Source organism: Cygnus atratus, chromosome 5 (assembly GCF_013377495.2).
Source record: "Cygnus atratus isolate AKBS03 ecotype Queensland, Australia chromosome 5, CAtr_DNAZoo_HiC_assembly, whole genome shotgun sequence".
NCBI lineage: Eukaryota > Metazoa > Chordata > Aves > Anseriformes > Anatidae > Cygnus > Cygnus atratus.
In genome coordinates, this window is record NC_066366.1 from 42,821,309 (window position 1) to 42,840,495 (window position 19,187).

At 38.8% G+C, this 19,187-nt stretch overlaps 1 protein-coding gene across 2 annotated transcripts in view; it reads right to left on the minus strand.

The window, feature by feature from the left end:
* The window catches only part of SPTLC2 (serine palmitoyltransferase long chain base subunit 2), a 69,340-nt gene that overhangs the window by 18,198 nt on the left and 31,955 nt on the right, over positions 1–19,187 (minus strand). The gene's annotated exons all lie outside the window — the stretch shown is intronic.

The following is a 19,187-nucleotide window of genomic DNA, read 5'->3' on the forward strand; positions in this document are numbered from 1 at the left end:
GATTAAAAATCTTTTTGCCTAGACTCAACTCAGTACCATTTTTATACAAATGAACAGCCAACAAAAAGCAGCAATGACTAATAGGGCTTTTGGGCTAGAAAAGTAACATGGGCATGAACTCCAGCTGTGAATTTCTACCACTACCATGTGGCAGATCAGGATTCACACTTATTAACCACTTATGGGCTGTCTACCAGCCCCCACAGTACATATCATTTCTGCACATAAGATGAACTAGATACGCCAGTGTTTAAAAGTATATCCCATCTACTTCATAGCTCCTTTCCATGGCAGTGGAAGGCATCTCATATACCAAGGCTCTACCTGAAGCAAGAGGCTGAAAAGGTTTTGCATGCTGAAATTTGTTAAGTTAGAAGAAGGAAAATGTTTTACTAATAACCAAGTTCTTTATTCAGTCTGCATGTATATTTAATCTTCTGGGTACACCAACATTATTGGTAATCAACTGTTATACTTTGTCTTTGCAGTAAGCACAGCTATATAGCAACCTGCATCTTCCCAGTGTAACTGAAAGGAAGTTAATGTTCAGTCTAACACATGTTCTCTATAATCTTTTAATATCTTATCAAATTCTACAGTTAAGGACTCAAAGGGAAGTTATGCATGAGAACAACACATCCTCAAGCATTTACATTCCTCAAAAACAGTATGTCTACAAATCTACAATGTAGAAGACTAAGCACTCCCTGCCATTACAATTAGCCAGCAGTGGGTCTGAGTCATTAAGATGTGAACATAGGGCTGCTTTATCAAGTGTAGCATCGTTACCAGATGCTGCATCAGTGGCAGTGATTTTGATGAAGTTGCAACAAACATGAGGTGACTGACCTACAGGCATTAGAAAGACAGTTTTAGTTAGCTCAGGATATGTCAGAATATTTTACCCAATTATGCTTCTGCTACTAGAAGAGAATCTTCTGTAGCTAATCCCAACAGTCTGTGGATAGACCAGAGCCACTGATAAACTGTCTTGGACAAAACTTTAATAAAGCAGGCTTGTAAGGTAGATGGAGAGAGACTTTTTACAAGGGCATGCATTGATAGGACAAGGGGTAATGGCTTTAAAGTTAAAGAGGGTAGATTGAGATTAGACATTAGGAAGAAATTCTTCACTCTGAGGGTGGTGAGGCACTGGCACAGGCTGCCCAGAGAAGCTGTGGATGCCCCATCCCTGGAGGTGTTCAGTGCCAGGCTGGATGGGGCTTTGGGCCTAGTGGGAGGTATCCCTGCCCATGGCAGGGAGGTTGGAACTAGATGGTCTCTAAGGTCCCTTCCAACACAACCCAACCCAACCCATTCTATGACTCTGTAATCATCAGGAAGAAAGAAACTATTACCAAAAGCTGTGAGTTGTTCAGCTACAGGAAGTTGACCAGAAAATGAATCACAGAATGCTTTGCATTGAAATCCTCATAGAAGTGCATAAAAACAAACTTACACTGAAGAGACACCTATCTAAGCACAGTAGGAATGAGAATTAGAACTTGCCTTAGATATTTTTTTTCCCACTAAAGGAAATATTTTCAGTGGATTGCTTTTGGTACTTCAGAGTTACAGGGTGACAGAACACAAAGGAGAGCATCTTGAAGACATAAGTGGCTAAGGCAGATGCAAGAAACCTGTCTAGACAATGGGTAGATTTGGAAGACAGTAACCAAACAGCTTCTCCAGATGTGCTGATCTAGGGACATGTAATAACCTGGCCTAGTCCAGGCACAAAACAGACTTGGCAGAATAAGGTTGTCCCACTGAATCCTGCCTGCTAATTAACACATCCTTCGTAAGCATAACAGAAGTGTACTAGACAGGAATATCACCCAACTCCAAACAGACGTTCCTTGTATTTTGATGAGCAAAAACTGAGTTATTTGCAATCAGATCTGTGAGTATCTAATATATCTATATAGCTATATGTAGATACATCTAATATATCTACAGCCTATGCAAGAAATGAAATGCAGAATTATTCTTGCCAGCCTATGTCTAGTAAGATGGCTACTGCCACATAGTATTGACTTCTCAAAAACCATCAGAAGAAATCTGGTCAAAGGACAAGTCATCTTCCCTCACCACAGTTTGGAAGCATGTGCAAGCAAACACAGACATAAAACAGCCATGAAGCAGCAGGAATTGATATCATTAAGAAGCGTCATTGCAAATTGCAAGGACAATTACTCTGGAACCATCCGCGCTGCAGTTTTCCTTCATGGACCAACAGCACTGGAAAAGGTATTTGTAGAATATAAAAAGAGCACTACAGGTCTATCATATCCTATATAAAAGAATAAGTGCCCCAAGGTGCTGAAAAACGGGTGTTATCGTTGTGCGAGGTATCACTTTCACTTTTCACAGAATTCCTTGATTTGGAAGAGATGTCTTGAACTTATCTAGTCCAATCCTCCCCTGCTCAAGGAGGGTCAGCTATATCAGGTTGCCCAGGACAATACCCAGTTGTGTTTTGACTACGTTCCTGGATGGAGACTCTAAAACCTCTACAACCAGTCTAGTTCCAGTGTTTGACCACCCTCAAATTTCAGTTTTCAGAAACTCTGCCTCATTCTCTTTAATAAAACCTAAAATTATCTGAAAGTTATCATTTATTAGACACAGAAAACAGCTAAAATCACCCATGTTAATTCATTTCCATGTACTTGTGGCTTGTACTTTAAGTCACCTCCCACAATAGGTGTTAAAATTTCAAGCCTATGATTTTGACAGACTAGTAATAATGAGCACTCCGCAGAGCTTTTGCTCGTCAACGTGCTGCACATAAGAGATGAGGCATCAAGCCCAAATGGCTTGAAGCTGCTGAGGTATTTTGCCTGCAAAAGGTGAAGGCCCAAGCTGCCAAACCCCAAAATAATACACATCCGCTTCTTATATATCCTGGCAGCCAAAGAGTGAGTCAAATTTGCCAGGGCACTTTCCTCATTATGCATAAAATGCTTGACTGAGTTTTAGTTACTGCTCAACATGGCTTCAGTTATTTTAACCTGTGGCCAATCCCCACATGAATGTCCAAACTGCTTAGCCACAGAAATAACAAGCATAGCAAAGTCAGGTTCAGAGTGTTTTCTCTTCACATCTAAATCTAAGATAAATGTTATTCATGCCACACTGTGCAAATATATCTGCAAGGACTTCAGCTCTAAAAATAGAAGTGGTAGGAAAGTAAGAACTAGTAATGAGTGTTATTACTGTTACCTTTGCCCAAGCAAAAAAAAAAAATACTAAAATGCTTTGCAAAGCTAGATGATGACACTTTCCTCTGCAGCAATTAGCCTCATAAAAGGTATCAACAGAACCCAGCAAGAAAAAAACTTCAACGTGGTGTTGCTGTGATTATTACTTAAAGCACATACAGCAAATGGAGAGAATTTGTGGCAAAAGAATTGAGCATCACATTCTGAAGTAAAAGAAACATGGAAGTGGAGAGCAGCCAACATTCTCAACACATCAGACACTACAGTAAGTCTCACATTCAATATGTTCCACTCGTAAGTGTTTAACCCCATCTTAGAGTAGGGCTATAATTTAGATATTATGAGAACCAAAACTGCCTCTCCTCTCCAAGACCCTTGCAGACATTCCTGTTTAACAATCATCATTGGCTCAGACATATTTTTTGGCCAGAGCACAGAACTGAGCCTGAATGTATCACATAATTAGGCAGGTTAGAAGAAATAACACTTTGGCTGGGACAGCAAGAAACAGAAATAGCTGCCAGGAGGACCAATTAGCTAGCAAGCTGCCTAATATCACTCTGAACTTTTACTTATAGATGCAAACTGACTACTTGGCAAGTTATCAGGAAAGGAACCTACCTCCCTGAAGCTACAGCAACCAACAAGCTTAAGTACTACCACTCCTTGAGGAAAAACCCTTTAATAATCTGCACTTTCCTTACTGCTGGGTGAGAACTACAGTAACAGTCCTTGGGTGGTAAAGTACAGTAAATGGTGCCAATTACACTTGAAGTACACAAGATTTTCATCACCAGTTATTCCAGCTCTCCCTCAAGAGATTAAAGGAATTGAACCTGCAGCAAGAATTAGCTGCTGAAAAATCCCATGCACTATCTTGCTTTCTGAAGTTTTCCCTTAGAGGTACATTTAAGAGACTTAAAAAGAAGCAAAGGCTTTTTGACCAATGACAGGGAAATACGTCATTTTCATAAACAATATATATCTCTTATTTTCTAAGAATCTGGACATGAAACATTTAAGTCACCATCGCTACCAAAAAGCTGCTGCCTGCCAGGGCCATGTGATTTATCACAACCAGATGGTGTGCTGTCAATAAAGGAGGGGCTGCTATCATTCCAGGGCAGAATAATTACCTTCCCTTTGAACCAAGGACAATGTTTTCAATAAAAACCCAAAGCTGTTTAATGCAACTTCCAGTCTGTCAGACTCCTACTGTGCAGCTCCAGGATTCATTAGACTCACAGAAGTGAAGGAGAACACTTGCTAAAAACATAGCACAATTCTCTCGTGGAAGACATTGATGGCATACAATTAAAAATAAACTTTTTTATTTTTAACTAAAGAGGCATTTTGAGTAATCTTTAAAAGCTGTTCACAAAGACTTCATCCATCACAAGTTTTACAAGGAAGTTAGCTGTTCTGCATTAAGCGGTCAATGACTTAGACAGCAATTTAAGTAAACCGTAGTAGATCATCACTGCTCTGGTGTGCAGTCCCTTCTGACCCTGCATTATTACATCTCTAAAGCAGGAATAGCAACATTTATTCTTTGAGGAAGACTAGTAAGGGTCCTGAAACACAAAACTAAAGGCCAGCTAGTAAAAGCTAGAAGGACCAACAGCTTTCCCTCTCTTCTAGACCAACACACCACTGGACACATCTGGAAACACACCCCAACTCTACTTGAGTAACTCAGAGATCTGGACCTTGCAGTGTAATTAAGCAAGTTATAGTACAACCAAACAGTACCTTGACTTTGAGCAATGCAAGAGACTGGATGAATTTCATTACGTACTAAATTGCCCCTAGAGCGTCAAACTCTGCCAAATGAAAAGCAGCAATTATCTGAACACTCAAAGCAGTCTGCTTCCAAGCCAAATTTTGACTTTTGGCTTCCCCTTCTTTCAACGGTACATATTTAATGAAGTGGTTAAGAAACACATCCTCTTTTCACAAGAGCAGAACATTTTGTTCATCTTGGAAAGCTAGAGTAAGTATCAGGCCTGGGAAATGAAAGGTGAACTGCAAGCCCAAGTTTGACCATTTCTAGGAACTGCATGTAACAGAACAGAATGGATATGTTCACGTAGTTTTAATTCTAGGATGGCAAACAAAATATCTTGAAAGTGTTATTGAAAGATGCCTTAGCCCAACTCACTCTTGAGCAATCCTCTAACCAAAATCAAATCAACGTATTTTTATCTTCTTACAGCAGTTGGCTAAAGGATGCTACTCAGATTCTGTTTTACTTTACATATGAATTACAGCCTTAGAAGAAAAAGACAAAAAAGAGAGGAAAAAGAAGAAAAAGAATACCAAAACTGAAAAACACTGATGACTTTCCGCACATCTCAACTGACTCGCATTTCTGTACGTGATGTAACTTACTTCAGTAACTGTAGTCTGTGGCTGATGGCTTACCACCCAGAAGACTATAACTCCTCAAAAAAGGGGGGAAAAAGATAATAACACAAGATTTCTCACTCCTCTAAGAAGCAGTTATGTGCATGAACAAAAAGCTCTACAAGGAAAAAAGTTGTATCCTTCTCTATATGAATAGGCAAGGGGTGATTTTACCCTAGGATAGTAGGGTCTTCAGTGGTCTTTATCAATGAATACGTTCAGTGGGGGCATAATACAGAGGCAACCAGTAATAAGCTTCCATAGAGACAGAGAGATAGAACTATTTCTATGAAGACTAACTCTTCTCGGAGTTTGAGCATTACTTGTATCTGTGCATTAGCTTTCAACGATAATTTTGCAGGCTATCCCAAAGACCACTCAACGTTGTGTGCCAACCCATACTGGGAATGCACAGATGCTCACAAGGTAAGGGCCACTGTTCATTTTCCAACACATGCCAGCTAAGTAGTCTTACCTTGATAATGAATCATTTATACTGTTCTTGTTTTGTACTATAGTGTTCTCTCAAGCTCTGCTGTATTACACACAGTCTACTAAAAAAAATCTTCTGAGATCCCTGCCAGCTATAAAGCATTGGTGGTGCCACTGCTATTAAAGCTATTTTAATGAGAAAGTAATGAAAAGTTAAGTACATACTGCATTGTCAGAAACAAAGCAATCCAGTCAATCAAGCTAAAGGTAAGTGAAGCAGTGTATTGTTATACAAAGAAAACATTTTCAGAACTATCAATATTAATTAGTGCATGTTAGTTACAAAAAGACGCAAAGAAGCACAGGCTATGCAGATGATCAGCTGCTAATTATGCCATCACTTACACCAGGGCAGAACTGCATAAATATATGACTATATATAAGACTATAAGTGATTAAAGAAGTGATACCAGTTTCTAATTAACACTATATTAAATAATTAACAACAAATGTGTCTGAACAATCTTGCTGTAGGTTTTGCTATGACTTCCTTTCAGTTTGCACTGTATATTTCCTAATTAATCTGAATCTTCTAAAGCCAGCAACTGAATTAATCAATTTTATTAATTGAAACTCCCCGGTCCTTCTTGCCACACAGTTGGAATGATATTTGTATTGAGATGTCACTAAATTAAACAAGGAAAACATAACACAATGCAATTTTGCTGAGCTAAGTCCAGTGAACTTTACTAGAGCTCTGGGGAGTTCAGACTTCTAAAGGCTCCACACTGGTTTATGAAATCATGGGTATAAAAATAAATTTTCAAAAAAAAGAGATTTTCAGCATTGTGACAACGAACAGCCGATAACTCATTCTCAAAATTTGTCAATGTATTCTTTCAAATCTCTCTCATTCAAAATATTATTCCAAAATAGGAACACCACAATTCTTTGGTACAGCCAAAAGACAGGATTATTTGTAATTTAATATGGAAACATTTCAGCTGTCATAATACCAGGATAATTCCTACGTAAGCCTGGCATTCAAGACATGCCATATATTTGTCACTGAAGCAAGTGCATTTTTTTTGCCCTTATATGTGGACCATTGGATGATATGCTGCCCAGAACAGTACCCCCCTCCCACGCATTTGCTCTCACATTACCAAAGAGATTACTGGCCCTCTGAATCTAGAGCTTGTAAGTCAGACCATTTCTTTCCACAAGGCACCATACAGTCCTCTGGAGTTCACAGCTAAAGGGACTCCAACAGCCTATTCTGGCTGTGAACAATTCAGAAAAAATATATGTTTACATTTGTAAGCCTTTAAAAAAAAGATAGTAAGAACCATTGGGTTTGGAGCAGTAACCTTCACAAGGTTTTATACTTGGGCTACAGTGCTGCTTTTTTTCTTGATTTGAAAAGCTGCCCTTTACTTCTATATAGATAGAGACACACACCAGGGATGCGGAGCCATTAGCATCTCAGACTCCCTGTGTGATAATTAGAGGAAATGATTTGCTGACCTCAAGCAGTCTTTGAAGTCTGCCAAAGGAGTAGCCAAAGAAAAGGGAAGGATTATTCAGCACAATATACCATCCCTTAGGTCTGCCTCTGCAAAAAGCTCTGCTGCACAGATTCTTCTGTCAAAACCTAGAAATACCTGGGCTGCCAAAAAATGTGAAGTTATAGGCAGTGTTCAAGGACTGCAGAGAAGAAGAGTTTACATATCAGTGTTTTATCTTATCCTAATTGCTTTGCAGAAGCCTGAATTAACACTAAAAAACCCTATAGATCTGTTTAAAAAACTCAGCATGATCCCATTCACATTTACACTAACTTTTATTTTACGTAAAATAGGATGCAAACTAAAATGAATTGCTCACATTGCTTATTATCAGCAGCACACAAATTTTAAAGGTACATAAATTACCAAATACTAGATACATATTGCCATAAGTAATCTGAGTTAACCATGTAAGAGAAACATCCTCAAACATAATGCCAACAAACTTGTATTTATTCCAAGAACTCAGTCTCAAGAGATGGGAGAGTATAATATAATCTTGACATTTCTATGCATATTAAACAAATGTTTTTTAAAGACTTGTGAAAGTACTTTCTGCTGACAAGGTTGCTGGTGCCACCAGGTTCCTTAAAGATTGCAAGAATACAAAAACCAAGTTTAGCCTGTATATGCTTAATTTTTTATTTTTTATTTTTCAGTAGTAACTACAATGTTATATCAGGTCAAAAATCACTCTAGAAATAGAAGATGTCTACTTTTGCATAGTGTTTTTCAACTTTTTCTTTTTAAGTTCACACAATGGAGAAAAATACCCTATGTTTTTCGCTTATGTTCAGTGTGAACTCCTCACAGGAAATCCATCTAGATTGAAGCAGGAGAATGTCTTTGGTGAAGGATAGATCTTGTCCAAGGCAAAGAAAAACAAAAGATAAAAATCCTATCACCTGCTGTGAATGTCTGTCAGAAACACACAAGCCTCATTCCACATAAAGGAAAATTCAAGATAATGCCTGGTCTGATAGAACTGATCAAAAGTTATCCATCAACTGTATTGTAGCATAAAAAAGAGCAAGAAAGTGACAGCATGTGTCTGGGTGTCTAAATAAATAAGACCAAACACAAAGCTATTTCACATACAAAGGACTGCATGGGAAGAACAACTCGGTTGCACGGCCACATCTCCTTTGCTGATGTTTTTTTTAAGTCCTGTACATAACATGCTGTAGTGACAGACTGGGCTCCTGAAGGGAACCAGTGGCAGTCAAGGGTCACCCTAATTCCATCTCTGTAAGTCATCACATGTTTTTTCACAAAGAACTTTTCCAGGAGCTTAATTTCTACTGAAAACAGCTTATTTCTAGAATATTATAACTAAATAGAGTAGCTATGCAGACAGCATCAAGTAACTGTCCTATAAGAGAAATTGAGAACAACAACAAAAAAAATCACACTACTAGCTCAGCAGATCCTTCAGCTAGTGTCAGAATGAAACTAAGGAACAGCAGTATTGCCTGAAGCAAGTAAATTTATTTGCACAGGTGAATCTAAAAAGCAATTTGTGAATCTCAGTGAAATAATTCACAAGAGTAGCATTTTTCCATGATTGTGTTATGTTTAGCTGTTCATTCACATTTAATTACACTTTGTTAACCAACTCGTTACACAGCTGCAATTCACTGCATCCTAATAGTTATGATTTACAGACATCTTTATTTTGAATACAAAAAGCATTGGTTCAGATGGATCCATAACTGTAAAGAATGCAGATAGGGCTATCACTCCAGAGCAAAGAAATTAAGTTTGTGTTGCCTGGGTACATGTAATTATCTAACTCTGTATATTAACTGCTGCAAGGATTTGTGGGACTAGTATTAACACTACTTACAAACAAGTTGCATATGAAATGCATAGTCATGAAAATAACATTCGGTCATCACAAAGACAGCTGTAAATATCCTGCTTGACACCTATTCTCGTGCCTTGCTGAGACAAAAGGGAAGAGAAATGTTTGCTGATCAGACTGTTCTTCTAAACTAGTCATGAAGCCTCTATGGTAAAGAGGAGAAAAACACAGAAGAAACCTACAGTTTCAGTAAAAATTAACTTGCCAGACTAATGGGATTCTAGAGAAAAGAAAGCATTTTAAAACTTTCTTTTGGTACCTTGGACACCAGAACTTAAAACGCACATCTCTGCTCTTAAAACCTCATGAATAAGACAAAGCATCAGTGAGGAAGAGGCAGAAGGAAACAGAATCAAACCTTTGTAGAACACAAATAGGTTGGCAGGCCTTTATGGCTGAAGTCGCCAAGAGAAAGAACATCAGGAACACATACAAACACCACATTTCTTTACAAGCTAAAGAATGTGCAAGCTTTGACAAAGCATGTTATATAAAGGATGTTTATAATTGACATCCATGGAGACAGTTCAGTAGCTTTACAACGTAGCAACAACGAGTGCTAACTATATTTACCATCTGTTTTGTGCAGACTGTTTTGTACAATGGAAGCCAGTATCAAAACTAATTTTTCTTTGGGATTTTAAACAGCAACACAAGCAGGATGAGAAATGCTCTTTGCCTTTATAGTACAAGAGAAGATGATCAAGGGTATGGCCTCTTCATGCTTTTCAACCAGGAGGATGCGTTGCAAATAAATTGGTAGTCACCTAGGTTAAACTAACATCACTAACTGCCTTTACTCATTGTAAAATATCACAAAGACATGAAATACCATACAGAACCAGATGGACTATCACCTCTGGCTGAATATCTGCCATAAGAACAGCCAGTCAACCCACTTCCACATTGCATGACATCTATAATCAAAATGAAAGATACATTCAGTAAGGAACATGTATTCAATTTTAGCTTAAGTGTTAGAAGAACAAAAGAGCATTCTAAGAAATCCTTTTATCTCCAAAGCTCACTTACAGTGGGGCAGTATAAAATTTCTTCTGAACTGTACACCTCAGAGAGAACAAAAGCTACTGTACTGCTGTATATTGTTAGTGGTATTGCTGCCTTGCTACTGTCATGCTGGAGCTTATTCTACATCGTGTAGCATAGATGTTCTCTACTTATATTACAGCACTAGAAATAGTGTAAACTACATTATTTTTCACCCAAAAGTATAGAAAAAAGCTGTACTGCACACCACCTTTTCCAAGTAAAGGCGCAGTACTGAAGTTTAACAGGTCTGATCTACACGGACAATGATGTAAAGAAAAAGGCACTAGAAACACTCCACATCAGATATCATTATAGGAAAAACACAAACGTGCACGCATTGTACAGGCCTCATTGCCACACGTTAACCTACACTCGAACCTAAAGGGAAGTCATTGAGTCATTTACAACCTAATTTAGAAAAAAATCTTTCTGTGATAGGATCTCCCCAAATTCACCTATACCAGCCTTTGAACAACCTTTTAATCTCACTGAGTACATCAAGAACTTTGATAATCTACGTGTTTTCCCTGTTGTCTCCCACCTCTTTGTACAGATGCTGTTCTACCTGCTTCCCCTCAGCGTCTCTGTTACTGCTTCAGCAGAACTCAGTTCGTCAGCTTCTGACCTTTTTCAGACCTGCAGGACACAACTTTAAAACACTGCTTCATCTGAAAGAGCTGGCCACCATTCAATACATAAATTTTGCTATTCAAAGTACACCTGTGTGACACTTCTAGGAGGTAATAAAACTTTACACTAGGAAGAATTTATACAGATAACTGAAGTGGCTCATCTATCCTTTTACAAACTTAACCCGAACTGCTCCTTTTGCAAATAATTTCAGTACCTCTCATCTTTCAAATGTACTTTTTCCTTCTGTAAGCAGTAAGACCACTGCTAATACTGAGGGCATCTCAAATGGGCCTGTTGAACTAAGATTTTGTAAAGTTTGAGAAAAATGAAAAAACAAGAGATACAATGACAATGTAAAATGAACAAATGAATCAAAGACTTTGTTTTGTTTAACAGTTCTAGCAGTGAAGTTGCACAGTAAGCATACTCTGTACCATGTGGCTGCCAAGGGCTATTTTCTTTGCCGAGATTTAGCAGAGTAGACAATCTCGAACGTGGTTTTGACTTTCACAAAACTGTACTTGTAAAAGAAGAATCAAGCTTTACTGTGTCCAGATAAACAGCAAAGCAATTCTTCTCATCTTGAATTATAAAGTACAAGAACAGTCTTCAGGGAAAAGACTCCCAGTGGAATACAGTTTGTAGAGTTTTAGGGAGAGTGCATTATTTATCAACAGTATTAACATTTAGTCTGAAAATATACTTATCCGGTCATTAAGGCAGATCTAAGGCAACCATAAACACTGGAATACTGTCTTCTGGCCAAGCTGAACAGAAGTCAGCTCCACAAAGAAATGATATCAGGAGCACTATGAAACAGGTTCCATGTGCTTGAGATAATAACAACATGAAGTTGTTCCGCCCTACACAAAGTAAGCTCTTACCAGTAACTGATAACGTAAAATACTACAAGAAGAACATTTTGTGTTAGCACTTACGCTGAAAATCCAGGAAAAACTGGTGGATGGATCACTTCTACTGATAATCTCTTGGTAGAAGGATCCATCAAGGTATAAGGAGAGTGAACAGAAGAGTCCTAAATACCATCCTAAATACACACTTTTTCTCAGTGGTACTAGATGGGACACCATGCAATGGAGCACAGTAGATGCATATAGCTGAGAAGTTCATCTCATAATCAAAGCTATGGCCTGCAAATCTGCCACCACGCCAGAGCCATGTCTGCTTATGTGCCTGTTACAGCAGCCATAATTGTCCTACTCCAGGGCACTCAGATTTACTCTAAAAGTCTGCAACACTTTCAACAGGAACAGTGGTGAGCATTCCCATGTTAGAAAGTTGTATTTGGCAAGCAGCTCCTGGTAGCCTGCCACCGGGAACTGCACAGTGGTGGAAGAGTAGGCTTTGTGCCTGAAAAGGCCCAAACCCTGGAGGCCTCGTCTCTGCTGTGACTTTTATAGACTTGCTTTTCCTGTGCTGCTATATTTTCCAAGGATCCTAGAGAGATCAAAGCTCTGTATATAAAACCCACAACTGTCTCTGCAATGCCAGGTCCTGAACAAAAAAAACTTGTCAGTAATATAGCAACGACCCTAGAAAAGACAATTTACTCAGTAAAGATCGAAGGTACTCAGTATTCTGCTTCCAGCTTTTAGTACAGTTACTCTGCGAATGTATCAAATCTGTTTGCACAGATTACCTTAGTTCTGAAGATGTTAGTAACAGGGCAAATGAGTTCTCCACTACCAGATGTTAGTAACAGGGCAAATGAGTTCTCCACTACCCGTTCAGGGCCTGATTTGTGTAACACGTTTATACAATACAAAGTTGACTAGTAGGAAGGCAAACTTGGAAGTCTGAAAAAGCTTCACAACAATTTTACTATCGTTGTTGTTTTTAAATCCCAAATAGTAGCCATAAATGAACAGCTAAGAACCCTCAGGAACTGCTAGCCAACATGAGCATGAGAAGTGCTCATGTTCTGTAATGTATTTCCCCCACGCAAACAGCCTTGCACCTGCAACTTTTTCACTAAGCAACAGTTGGGTAACAACCTGCTCATTAATACAAGCTTATCCATGGCAGCAAGAAACTCTACAGGTTTATCTTGTTCTTCACAAGCCAATTCATCCTTACCTGAACCCTACTGTTGAAGTTATACTACAACAGAACCTGAATGATCTTCACATGGTCTCAAATCACTTCATTGGCTCTTAAAACACATTAATTGGCATAAATGTTTTCCAGCCAGCTCCTCCCTTCAAAGATTAAATCTGTACTATCTAATAAAATTTATTAATTCTGGGACATGAGCAAACATCTGCACACCAGTAGGAGTTTAAGTACACATCTTAGATTGTCCAGATTGTTCATGTTTGGCAATCTGCAGTAGATCAACTACAATGAAGTGAAATGGCATGAGTTGACAGGTTTTGATGTAAAATGCGACTGGCACCATAAGAAAATAGGTGAAGACGGCATTTCAACTGGTCTACGAGACCCACCATAGCCTAATATACCTGCTCACGGAAAGGCTTTCAGTTCCAGGTATGTTTCCAAAGAAGATAGTAACATTTACATCACATGCACTTCACAGATCCAAGTTTTTCCACATGTCTATACATTACAGACACTGTAAGAGTAGTATTTTATTTATTTATATATACATACACACTTTTCTATGTAGAAAACCGCTGCAGTTGCAAGGACTGTTGATAGAAAGTGGTGCTTATGCAGGTCATTCAGGTATTTAAAAACAAAAAACTTCTAAAAAACACTAAATTATGTGTCATACTGTGAACCACAAACTCAATTTTGCACTAGCCCTAAGAGTGCACATCACCTCATACATGCTTACTTCTGTTCAAATGCTTTATTTTGACATTCATGCTAAGATACATTTTAGTCACACTGCTGTTGACAATATATGCTAGTGAGCTGCTGCCCAGTATTTTCTCCTTTCCCAGTATGAGCAGTATACTAGAAACATACTGTAGAAGTGTGGCACCTCAAGTGTTAGAGAGGAAAAAGATACCCATCCATTTCATGTCGAATGTAGTGTACAAAATAAAGCAAAGTGGAATTACTTCAGCAAAACCACTTTCCTAGTTGTATTTCTGCTGTGACAGATCAGTGTTTAGGCTACGCAGATAGAGAATGACAGCTTGCACCTGAACAGAAATAGCATGAACTGGAACATTATTAGAACAAAGCAGGTGTACAGTTATAAAGCTTTATGAGCTCTTGTACAAACACCACCCACAATGTTGATTGAAGTCCAGAAGAAGAGGCACTGAAGAATTCTCACATTCCAATGCAAAACACAAAGGGTACAGCTCTGTTAATGTCTGTAAACAGTCTTCAAAGCACCAAGGCTGAAGGATTTCTCCTTCCTAGCCCAGGTTACAGCAATTTTTCTGGAGGCTTGCCATGCATTGTGGGAGGGAGCAAGGGATGCAGCAACAAGCTGGATTTAAAAGATCCCCAGCTGGAAGCACAAATACAGAGAGTGATGTTTAAAACTGTCAGTCCCCTGGAGAGAAGCAGGAAACTCTCTTTATGACCCCCAGAGTATTTGTTTTTCCAACAGTTTCCCAGCTCAGCTTGAGATTCTCAAGGGCAGCAACAAAAAAAGTTTTCACTTTGCTCAAATTAGTTTTGACTGGTCCCCGGGTTCCCAAGGTGATAATTTAACACCTCATTAACAAGTGCATTATTGGAGGAAATTCAAATGAACCGACTTTAATGCTAATTGAATGTTTTCAACCTCAGCCTGCACAAGGAGTATTTATTTCCCTTTCTATTCCCCTTTCAAGTAGAACAGCAGCCACTGCTTCTATTTGCACATCTACTGCTAACAACGACAAAGGACAAACTTCATTTACAAATATCCTGTAAACCATGTAAAATTCTATACCAAGTAGTATAGTGTCAGCTATTCCTTCATTACTGTTTACATTTTATATTTGCATATACTTATGGCTGATCTTCAGAAGGAAAAGAAGATTATTTATTTATTTATTTTCACAGAACACCTGGCTTGAGGAAACCTACTGATGAGGCAGCTGAGTTAACTATAGAGGTCATATGTTCACTTGAGGGCCTGATTAACCACACAGAGGTTAAAACACTAATTGCAGTCTCTTCTCCCCTAGAACTTACACAGACCAGGCTTAGTTCTGTTTCCAAGATGCTTCTCCCAGTGCATATTAACAGTGTAACAATGACCCAGACCTCTGAACTGGTGAGTTATGCTCAGTTCTCTGCAAACACAGCTATGCATCCTTATTCCTGTTGGCTATAATTTAACTACCTCTTCTGATTTAACTCACTCAAGTTTGTTCCATGCAGCAATGGCAAGATTAGAAACCAACTTTTTTTTTTAAACTTATAACTGAGCAGATGTACTACAAGCTTTTCATATCTGAGGTGCTAAGATGTCAAATCCCTGTCCAGCTATGTGCAGTTAACCGCCTAGCCTTCAAAAATCAATTGTTTCTGACAGTTTAGCAGCTGGGATGAATATGCAACTTCCACCTCCATTGCCTGCAACATTAGAGCTATGCAGGATAATAAACCTTACATTCTATACAGTGCTGCAGCCAACGTTCAAACAAATTTGAAGTGTCACCTTGTGCAAAGTCTCTCCACTACTAATTCTATACATGCTATTTTAGTATTGCATGGATTGAGTGCGGGATATTTGCCTCCTGAAAATGAGACAGTCGACAGTAAGCTTGTTATAAGCATCAATGTACATATTTACTATTACTAAGTTAATGCCCATGGACATGCAAGGAAGTAGATCACCTTTTTTACAAGCTATTAACAGAGACAGCTTTAGTTCAAACTTAAAGCACTCCTAGATTTAATGCTTACCTTCATTTTTCAATACACAGGAAAGTAAACTAAGTTTCATCTCTGAAGGAGGTTAACCAGTCCCTAGACCGGTTTCATCTTGCATGTTTTGATTTGCCCATGTCTCAGTCTGGTTACTTTATGATTTTTTCCTATTTGCCCCCAGCAATGTTATCAGGGCAACAAACAGGCTGGGTCCTGAACACCAACAATAGAAGCAGAACCCCAGTTGCACAGGAGATATTGCTAGCTCTTACACAAGTGGCAGAAAGGAGCCGACCAGACTGCCTGTCCTACTGCGTTTGTAACAGTGAAAAATCCAGCTTTCAACTCAAATCAAACAACTGAGGCTGAAAAATTCATCAAGGCAAATTAAGTACTTAATATCATAAAACCTAACAATGTCTAATTTATCAGGACAAGCATCGAGCTGGGTCATTTTCCCCACAGTCAATTTAAATAACCCAAACAGCACATGAATGGTAACAATCAAGCAGCCCTCCGCTATGCATTTCCAGAGCCCCATTCCAGCAATCAATTTTGTCATCCTTGTGTATACTGACTGTGACCCCCAAAAAGCTGCTTATTAAGTCTTTTTTTAATTGCTATTATTGTTAAGAAAGCTCATTCATCTATAAAACCATCTACAGTTTGTGACTGAAAACAGAGAAAGAGAAGCATTCACAGAACTGCTGACAAGCTTCTGCAACACTTGCCTGTCTATAGTTCAGCTATATTGACTTTGAAGTGGAGAACCAGCTCAAAAAATTCACTCTTGTTGAAAGAATGAATAGCAGAACAGCTGAGGTTGGCAGGGACCTCTGAAGATCATCCAGTCCAACCCCCCTGCTGAGCAGGATCACCCAGAGTACATTACTCAGGATGACATCCAGGGCAGGTTTTGAGTATCTCTAGAGAAGGAGACTCCACAACCTCTTTGGGCAACCTGTTCCAGTGCTCTGTCACCCTCACAGTAAAGAAGTGCCCTCAAAGAAGTTTTCTCCATCTCTTCTCTTCACTCTAGTCTACTATATATCAAAGTCAAACGCGATGATATGTGAAATATCCATGTATATTATCACTGGAGAGTTCCCTGAAGACATGCTGTGTGCCCAAGACATTCAACACACTCAAGGATGGTTCTGCTGAAGAAGTTCTCAAAGCGATCACAAATCAAGTATGCTTTGTTCAAGACCGTACAATGGTCTTCAAGCCAAGTAAGTGTAAGAGAACTAATGCCAAGCAGAACAGGAGAAACATACGACATTGATCTAATAGTGTAAAGGACTTTCAGAAGCAGTACTGGAAGTATCATTACCAAGAACCCATGACATGGCTCTGCCATCACGTCAGCTGTTGAAGTGTTTTTTGTAGTCTGGATGAAGGGGCAAGCAATATACTTGTATTCATGTATAAAAACGTTCCCATATCTGTCTTCAGAGAGACTGAGGTTTGCTAGTCACTTACATTCATCAACAGTACCTAGAATTACCAGAGCAGTTTGAACAGAAATCAAGACACAAGAGGCCACTGTCCTAATCCAGGTGGCACTCTGGCATGCTATCAGTCCTATGTTCTCTGAGAACAGCCACTTAGCTTTTCATAGCATCTGTATTTTGTCTGTGCTGCCTCTTACAAATGCCTTACTTAGTCACTGGCAGCTTGCTAGAAAGATCTGAAAGTAGATATTTTTCTTTTATAGTTATGTAAAGTTTTAGTAACTACAGTGCTTTACACTGTAAGCTCAGAGCCTCCACATATTTTACTAGATTCAGAAATAGTGTAAAATAAAGAAGAAAATTACTTTATTATTGCAAATTAATAAATAAAAAAATCTTTTGTCCTCAAACTAATTACTTCCTGTTACTTATTCCTCATCTACAGACCATCTCAATCTGATACCACAATTTCCAAAGGCTTGATGTCATGGAGAAAGGTTACTTTTATGAGTAGTATGTGGTGAAAAGAAACAGGTAGACAAAGTAGCAACAAAGACTGTTTTCAAGCAGGCATTCCTGAGGTCATTAAAAGAGTTAGCTGTGAATCAACACAGGGTTGGGAGCTAGCTAACAGTCTACTGTTCTGATTCCAGCTCCAACTCCTGTGCCATTGGAAAATAATTGTCCTTTCTTAGTTTACGTGGATCCATTAGTTCAGCTTGACTAATTCGAAAGCAGTAAATTTTTTGTAATACTTGGTTGATTCAGAGCTGCTTACCAGTGACCCAGCTTAACACTATTTCTCTGCTTGTTTGCCTTCCACATTTAACACCTCTCATCAGCACTACTCTACTTTAGACTTACTTGTGGTCAAACAGATTGCAGACAGCAGTCCTTCAAAGCCCCACCCCATAATTCCACAGAATCAAGAGATTTTTTTCAGCCAAAGCTCTTAAACAAGGAAAAGATTTCGTCACGCTGTCACTAAGCAGCTGTTCAATTCACACAATTACACCTCAGCCAACTTCATCTGAAGAAAACGCTTATGAAGTATTACTATCTTTAAAGTCTCTAAGAAATTAAAAAAAACATCACTGGGAAACAGAACAGCACAAAAAAGGAACAGAAAAACACTTTCAGGCAGGGATCATCCTAGGAGGTGCCTAGATTACCTGAAGGCTGTTAGATAATTAAGACAGACCATAAGACTTTGATGATAGCTGTAGCTGAGAAACCCTGAGTATGAGTAGATGGGACTTTGGCTTCCCATTTTCGCTTTCTTGTGGAAAAAACAACAAAAAACAATAAAACTCACACAAATGTGAAACACAGAGGCTTCCTTGAAATGACACAGCTTTCAAACGCTAAAACCACTTTTTTTTTTTTCCAATAGAAAGTGGCTAGGACTTCTGGTACTCCTTAGCACCAAGCTAGTATATAGGTTGACATGCATATTGAGAACATGACAACAAGAAAAAGGCCTTTTGAGTTTAAGGCGTTTTTTGCCAGATTGGTTCCGGATCTAGTTCTGTTTTCAGCTCAGATGGATTTTGATGGCAGAACAGCAGGAGAAAAGCCTAGAGCAGAAGTTGCTTCCATTCTCACAGCTTGAATGAGCATTACATTGTAGCCTCAGAAAGGGGCAAAAATGCCTTAGTTTGTAACTGGTTTCTGTTTGGAATATTCACATTCCTTGCTTCCCACTTCATTAAGCAAAACAGATATTGGAAGAAACCCAAAACAAGCAATGCTT